Below are 8,421 nucleotides of genomic sequence, written 5' to 3'. Positions count from 1 at the left end.
AATACTTGGAAGGGGAAAGGGTCAGTAGAAGACAGCCAGGAGCAAATTAATGAAATCTTCCCTTCCACCAGGCCCGAATGGGACCCAAACACCTCAGCAGGCCTGCAGGCTTTGAACATTTTTCACCGGTACTTATCAGAGGGGGTTAGGGGGACAGCCCGGAAACCTACCAATCTCCCCAGGGTAGGGAATGTGACCCAAGCTCCACAGGAGTCCCCAGCCGCTTTCCTAGAGCGCCTACAAGATGCCTACTGTACCTACACCCCCATAGACCCTGAGGCCCCGGAGAATCAGCCGACCATCAACCTGGCTTTCATTTCCCAATCTGCCCCAGACATAAAAAAAAAAATTGCAAAAATTAGAGGGGTCCCAGGGAATAAATTTAACTCAGTTGTTGGAAATTGCCCAAAAAGTCTTTAACAATAGAGACACCTTAGAGGCTAAGCAAGATAAGAGAGTTACCAAGGCAGTGATAGCAGCACTCCCGGAGACCCGAGTTATCTCACGAGGACCAGGAGACCAGCGGAGAGGCCTCGGGGAACAAAGGCCCAGATTAAGGCACAACCAACGTGCACTCTGCCGACGAGAGGGACACTGAAAAACGAACGTACTTGATCCAGTAGCCTCTGGATGGCCAGTGTGCCGGAGAGCAGTGGCAGCCACAGTCCTATTAGTCAAAGCTGACTTTGGGGCAGGGGTTAAACTTAGTGGCACCCCACACGGTGGAGTCACTACTCCGTGTAGCTCCAGGAAAATAGATGTCAAATGCCCGCGCAGTCCAATACCAAGCCTTACTTTTGGACCAGCCCCACATAAAATTTTCAAAAAACCACAGTTTAAACCCCGCCACATTGCTACCTGACAGCGAGCCAGAGGAGCCCATACATAACTGCCAACAGACAACAGATGTCCTCCACACTGCGTGGCCGGATCTCACCGATGTCCCCCTGCAGAACCCAGAGGAGGTACCGTATACAGATGGCAGCAGTTTCATGGTCGACGGAGTCAGGTAAGCCGGGGCAGCTGTGGTCACCCTAGACCGGGTTATTTGGGCTCAGGCTCTTCCACATGGAACCTCAGCTCAAAAGGCAAAACTCATAGCTCTAATAAAGGCCTTGAGCTGGGCGGAGGGAAAAACTGTCAACATATATACTGATAGCCGGTATGCCTTTGTATAGCCCATGTACATGAAGGCATTTATAAAGAAAGAGGGTTGTTTACCTCAAAAGGAAAAATTATCAAAAACAGAGAAGAAATCCTCGCTCTACTAAAAGCTGTATGGAAGCCCAAAGCAGTGGCAGTAATACACTGCACAGGACATCAGAAAGGAGATGCACCAGAGGCAAGGGGAAATAGGGCAGCGGACCTACAAGCCAGACAGGCAGCCTTGGGACCGGTAAAACCTCTAACTCCTCTCGTGACCCTGCCGGCCCCAACCCTGCCCTCTACCCCTATATACTCACCTAATGAGGAAAATTGTGCTAAAGAACAGGGGGGACAACAAGATTCCACAGGATGGTGGATTCTACCGGACTCAAAGATTGTGCTCCCTGAGGCTCTAGGACGGACTCTAGTTAAGGACACACACCAGGCCACTCACTTAGGGCAAACAAAACTGAGCTGCTGAGGGCCAAATACTACATTCCACATTTATCCGAGATTGTTAGGGAAACTACTATTCATTGTGATGTATGTGTCCGGGTAAATCCAGGAGGCAGTAGGTCTAGTCAGGCAGGGATAAGGCTTAGGGGAGCTAGCCCAGGGGAATACTGGGAGGTAGATTTTACTGAAATAAAGCCCCCAGCGTGAGGCTACAAATACCTCCTTGTGTTCACAGACACCTTCTCGGAATGGGTCGAGGCTTTTCCCACTAGGTCAGAAACTGCACTAGTAGTAACAAAAAGATTGTTACAGGACCTGGTTCCTCGATTTGGCTTGCCCCTAACACTGGGATCAGATAATGGCCCTGTATTTCCAGCACAGGTTTCTCAGGGCCTGGCCAAGGCCCTGGGCATATCCTGGAAACTACACTGTGCCTATCGCCCCCAGAGTTCAGGGCAGGTTAAAAGGATAAACCAGACCATAAAGGAAACTTTAACAAAATTTATTCTAGAGACCGGTGAGAACTGGGTCAACCTGCTTCCTTTTGTTCTTCTCCATACCTGATGTACTCCCTATAAAAAAGGCTTCACTCCTTTTAAAATTATGTTTAGGAGGCCCCCTCCCTTACTCCCCAAGCTTGCGGACGCCATACATGCTGAAGTCCATAACCATACACTCCTTAAGTCCCTGCAGGCACTCCAGTCTGTTCAGTCCCAGGTGCACACGCTCATCAGGGAGACTCAGCCTACCCCAGCGGACATCACTGACCAGCCAGTACACCCCTTCCAGCCTGGGGATGAAGTCCTGGTAAAGAAATTCACCACCTCCGGCCTAACTCCTCAGAAAGGACCCTACACCGTAATCCTGGTCACCCCCACGGCAGTCAAGGTAGACAGACTGACTGCCTGAATTCACCACTCACACGTCAAAACTGCCCCCCCCCCCCGTGCAAGATGGGAAGCGGCGCTCCATTCTCAACAGACCCCCTAAAGCTAAAACTTTCACGCTCTTCGCGGTTATCGTCCTTGTCCCCTTAATTACCAGTGGGTCCTTACCGAGGGCTCCACTAGAAAATATGTTAGTTCCTCCTCAAATTTATCCAGGAAAAAAATAAATTCGGTAAAGTTAATGGTCCTAAGATCCAACTATGGGCCCTTGTGTCAAGAAGAGGAAACCTATTAAAGATTTAATACGTGTTAAAAGAACAGGGGGGAATGTGCTATAGCTGGCCTGGAACCAGAACCTGAGCAATGCCATTGTATATAACAAAGCTGTGTCTCCAAAAATGAGTTGTAATAACTGCCCCATTCTCCTTCCAATAGCTGCTGACTTGGGTTCTGTAAATAAGACTGCTAGTCTGCTCTGGATAATGTCCACCAGGTAAAGTTGTTTACATTTCTCATCAGTAACTGACAGAATTGCTGGCCTTTGCTTATCAGGATACGCGGCCCAAGCTAATTTCATCTTGGCCCCTGTGAACTAAGATCTGTAAATTCCACCGCTACCCAAACAATGTGCAAACTAACGTTTATCTTGACTTTTGTAAATCATTTATGTAGCAATTAGAGTGACAATAAGCCCCTGAGCCCTCAGAATGTCTGGAGGCCCCCACCCTGGTCCCTGACCAGGAGGGGATTTACGGAATCCACCAGCCCTCGGAATGTCTGAAGCCCGTTGATCCCCCTCCCCATTCGTCCCCCCACTCCCAAGGTGGTTTTTTGGGTATAAAAAGACTTTGCACCCTCCCTTCGGGGCCGCGGGTTAGAGAGACGTAAGTCCACCGCGGTTGTCGGCAATAAAGACCCTGCAATTTGGCATACTTTTGTCTTGGTGAATTATTTTAATCTCGCATCCCAATACTACACTTTGAGTTTTCAACTGAAAAATAAAGCTGGCAGAATCCAAGAACGTGTCTCTGGATTGCTGGGGCTGATCATACACTCAGGAGATGCAGAGACGTGGGCAGCTACAGAATCTTCTCACCGATAGGGGGTGCCCTCGAGCCCTCTTTGGGCTGAGTCTTTAGTGGGAGATTGTAGGGTCGATTCCAGAGCAAAGGGCCAGGTGCCAGCCACGGGGACTGAAGCAAGCTGAAGGCCAGATGCCAGACTTGGCTGTCCCTGACCTCCCCACCCGTGAATCCCTGGTGCACAGCAGGTGCTAGATGAAGTTTAGAAGAAAGAACTCCAGGGTAAATGAGAATGAGAAGTTTGGTCCTCCACATTCCCATGCTAGAGGGAAGAAAAGGGAGGGTGGCTGGGATCTGAGTGTTTGCTATGGTTACAGCCTAAAGACCCCGGAGTCCAGGCACTGCTCCAAGTGGCTTGAAAGACGTTTGATCTCAAGTCTTACAATAGTCCAGTGAGGAATGGATGATCCTTAATGAGGGAAGAAACAAAGGCTCAGAGAGTTGAGGGGATTCCCTCAAGGTCCTATAACCTACAAATGCCCAGGACGGTGCTGATGCGGGCCTGTCTGCCTCCCAGTGCTGCCCAAGCTCAGTCACCCCCCAGCACTTATGCCACATATTCTACCAGTTACTTTATGAAAGGAAGTCAAGTGAACTTCAGCCATATCCCAAGCCATAATAGGTAGCTGCTGTTCAAAGCACCCTGTAAATCAGGTCACGTTACAGGTGCTGTGCTAGGCTTGTTTTGGGGAACTCAGCCTAGGAATATGAGCGTAGAGACAACTCACAAAGCGAAGCAAATCCCTGGCACGCAGGGGCCTGAGCAGTTCGGCCAGATGCAACTAGAGTGTGCGGCCCCCTGACCTGCTGGTTTCCCAATATGCTTAATAGATCCATGATGTCAGGTCCAGAAGGAAATGCGAAGCCTTCCCTTCCTGCCTCCCACACTCTGTGGGTCAAGTATTTACCAAAAACACAGCAGTGGACTGGACACCAGCAGAGATACAAAGAGGGAAAAACAGTTCTCCCTCCTCAAGGCAGGTTGGACAACATCAATATTTTGCAGTTGGGGGATGTGGGTGGAGTGTGTGTGCGTGCCCAGAATTTAAAGACAAACAGATGGGAGAGGGAATGATTCCAGCAGAAAGACCAGTAAATATTCACGTCTACAATGTACACTGAACTGCTGCCTAGACAGCATAGCAAGGCTCGGTCTCTACAAAAAATTTAAAAATTAGCGGGGCGTGGTGGCATGTGCCTGTAGTGTCAGCCACCCAGGAGGCTGAGGCAGAAGGATGACTTGAGCCCAGGAGTTTAAAATTACAATAAACCGTGATCACATCACTGCACTCCAGCCTGGGCATCAGAGCAAGGCCCTATCTCTAAAACAAAACAAGATAAGATGTTTACATAAAAATCAATGTATGAAAATCCAAAATAAAATATTAGCAAATGAACCCCACTGGGGCTTTAAAAAAGTTACCTAGGTCACCGATTATGTGACGTTGCCGGCCGAAGCAGTTCCACTGGCGAGTGTGTACACGGCGAGCCAGTCCCAGCACCACCCGCTTAGCTCCCTTAGCGCCCACGACAGTGGCCCAGGCGCCGCCTGAATGTGGACTCCGCTGGCCAAGATACCAACCTGAATTGTCCTAACAAAGGTCTGCTCTCTGACTCCATGACCGATGTCCCTGTCGACACAGGTGCGGCTGCCCGGACTCCTGCTGTTGGGGGTGAGGGTCTGACAGAGGCTGAGGAGGAACTCAGGGCTGAGCTGACCAAGGTGGAAGAGGAAATTGTCACTCTACACCAGGTCCTGGCAGCCAGGGAGACGCACTGCGGAGAGCTCAAGAAGAGGCTGGGCCTCTCCACCCTGGGGGGGTTGAAAGGGAACTTGTCCAGGAGCTGCCATGATGTGCAAGTCTCTAACGCCTACAAGCAGACTCGGGAAACTCTCTCACAGGCAGGACAGGCGGCTTCAGCTGCCCTGTCCACAGTGGGCTCTGCCATCAGCAGGAAGCTTGGAGACTGAGGAACTCTGCAACCTTCGAGTTGTTTGAGGACCAAGTTGGGACCATAAAGTTTAAGGCTGTGGGCCGGGTGCGGTGGCTCACTCCTGTAATCCGAGCACTTTGGGAGGCCACGGCATGTGGATCACCTGAGGTCAGGAGTTTGAGACCAGCCTGACCAATATGGTGAAACCCCATCTCTAAAAAAAAAAGTCTAAGGTTGTGGGTGACAGAATGGCAGTGACAACCTCCCTTCCTCAGTGGGGAGTGGCAACAAGCCCCTGTCGGATCCCACACTTTTTTAAGCCCAAGGTTGCTTCGCCCACCGCAGAGCACATGCAGAACACGCTCAGCATCACAGTCGCAGCTCTGCACAGCGGAGCAGCCAGCCAGGCAGATGAGCAGAGCCGGCTTGGACGACAGTCCTGCCCATCCGCACGGAGATGCTGCTGCTGCGTTCGCAGGAATTAGAGAGCACAGTCTTGTACACAGATGTTTTACACTAAAGTTTGTAGATGAAGCAGATCACTGTGCTGTCCTTCCTAGGGGTGCAGGAAGGGAAGGGGACAGGGCGGAGGATTTGAGAGGATTGAGCCAAAGCCCAGGCTCCCTTTGGGAATCTTGTTAGCCCATTCAGAATGTTGAAGGACTGAAGAGTCCTAAGCATAAAAGAAATGGCATTTTCTGACCTCTTCCTCCTCCTCCCTCCCTGACTCACAGAAGGAATGCAATCAACCAGCAAGTCCTACCTGTTCCACAATTTTTTAACCCCAAAGTGCTGAACAAGAAAACGGTCCATTTTCTGAGACCCACAGGAAAGGAAACTGATCAGCAGCAGCTGCCTAATTGTTCCACTAATCTACCTTTAACGGACACAAATTCATTATTTTTTAAATGCAGTGGACTTTCCAAAAATTAAAATTAGGCAAAGCAGACAAGAAAGTTAACCAAGTGAGACTTGCACAATGTGAAAAGGATGGCTCAAAATCACAACATCTTTTCATTTCCTTTATGTTAATATGTTAAATCATAATTATCATAGATGTTGAAAAGCATCTGACACAATTCACTACAAAATTTATCAAAGAACCTTATCAAATTAGAAAGAGGGATACCTCCTTAAATTACACACACACTAAAGGAAATTACACCCCGACACACACCCATCAAGCCAAAGCCCAGCATCATTTGTAAGGGATGGAAGCAATAGAAGCTTCCAACAACCTTCACAACAAAAGAATTCCCTCCGTTACCGCTATTATTTTGGAGGCCCTAGCTGATGGAACTACGCAAGGAGGAAAGTAAGACATTAAAGAAAAAGGAGGTGAAATAATTATCTTTACTCTGAAAAATGAGGCAGACGGATTTTCCTAAGGAGTTAGATACAAAAGTAACATACTAAACAGCCTTCCTTTTTCTTAATTTTTAAACTATAGAGATGGGGCCGGGCACAGCTCATACCTGTAATCCCAGCACTTTGGGAGACCAAGGCAGGTGGATTGCTTGAGGCCAGGAGTTCAATACCAGCCTGGCCAAACATGGCAAAATGCTGACTCTACTAATATTACAAAAATTAGCCAGGTGTGGTGAAACACACCTGTCATACCAGGTACTTGGGAGGCTGAGGCACGAGAATTGCTTGAACCTGGGAGGTGGAGGTTGCAGTGAGCCGGAACGACACTATTGCACTCCAGCCTGGGTGACAAAGCAAGACGCTGTCTCAAAAAAAAAAAATAGAGATGGGTTCTTACTATGCTGCCCAGGCTGGTCCGAAACTCCTGGGCTCAAGCAATCCTTCTGCCTCAGTCTCCCAAAGTGCTAGGATTACAGGCCTGAGCCACCAAGCCTGGCCTCTGACAGTCTTTCTATGTACAAACAAGCACTTAGAAAAGAAAACATCCCATTTGCAACAGCACACCCGCCCCCCCAAAAAAAACTCTCAGAAATAAGTGTGCTAAAATATGCACACACAATCCATATGAAGAAATCTTTCAATGAAACACTTTGAATGCCAAGAAAGCCACGCTGCACATGCTATTGAGAAAGGTTCAACATTAAGAAGATGTCACGGCCAGATGTGGTGGCTCACACCTGCAATCCTAGCACTTTGGAAGGCCGAGGTGGGTGGATCATGAGGTCAGGAGTTTGAGACCAGCCTGAGCAGCATGGCAAAACCCTTTCTCTACTAAAAATACAAAAAAAAAATAGTGGCAGGCATCTGTAGTCCCAGCTACTTGAGAGGCTGAGACAGGAGAATTGCTTGAACCCGGCAGGCAGAGGTTGCAGTGAGCCGAGACTGTGCCACTGCATTCCAGCCTGGGTGACAGAGCAAGACTCCATCTCAAAAAACAAACAAAAAAAAGATGTCACTATCAATATCAAGTGGAGGTGTGTGGCAGTGGAGTCTTCACACATGCTGGGGGAACGTAAGATGGCATGGCCACTCCAAAAGACAGTTTGGCAGCTTCTCGAAAGGTAAATATAAATTTCCCTTATGGAGCCGGCTGCAGTGGCTCAGGCCTGTAATCCCAGCATTTTGGGAGGTCAAGGTGGGTAGATCACCTGAAGTCAGGAGTTTGAAACCAAACTTGGCCAACATGGTGAAACCCCGTCTCTACTAAACATACAAAAAAAAAAAAAAATAGACCAATGTGGTGGCAGGTGCCTGTAATCCTAGCTACATGGGAGGCTGAGGCAGGAGAATTGCTTGAAACTGGAAGTTGGAGGTTGCAGTGAGCTGAGATCATGCCACTGCACTCCAGCCTGGGTGACAGAGTGAGAGTCTTGTCTCAAAAAACAACAAAAAAATTAGTTAGGTGTGGTGGCGCATGCCTGTAATCCTAGCTACTCGGGTGGCTGAGGCAGAAGAATCCCTTGAACCCAGGAAGTGTGGGCTGCAGT

General features: G+C 48.9%; 1 pseudogene; it reads left to right on the top strand.

The window, feature by feature from the left end:
- Positions 1 to 3,984: 3,984 nt before the first annotated feature.
- On the top strand, positions 3,985 to 5,825 carry LOC105711563 (tumor protein D54-like; annotated as a pseudogene).
- Positions 5,826 to 8,421: the final 2,596 nt, after the last annotated feature.

This window comes from Aotus nancymaae, unplaced genomic scaffold (genome assembly GCF_030222135.1).
Source record: "Aotus nancymaae isolate 86718 unplaced genomic scaffold, 86718_ANA_hifiasm-v0.15.2.pri h1tg000108l, whole genome shotgun sequence".
Lineage (NCBI taxonomy): Eukaryota > Metazoa > Chordata > Mammalia > Primates > Aotidae > Aotus > Aotus nancymaae.
Note: the sequence above shows the minus strand (reverse complement) of the source record. Positions and strands in the feature narration are given on the sequence as shown.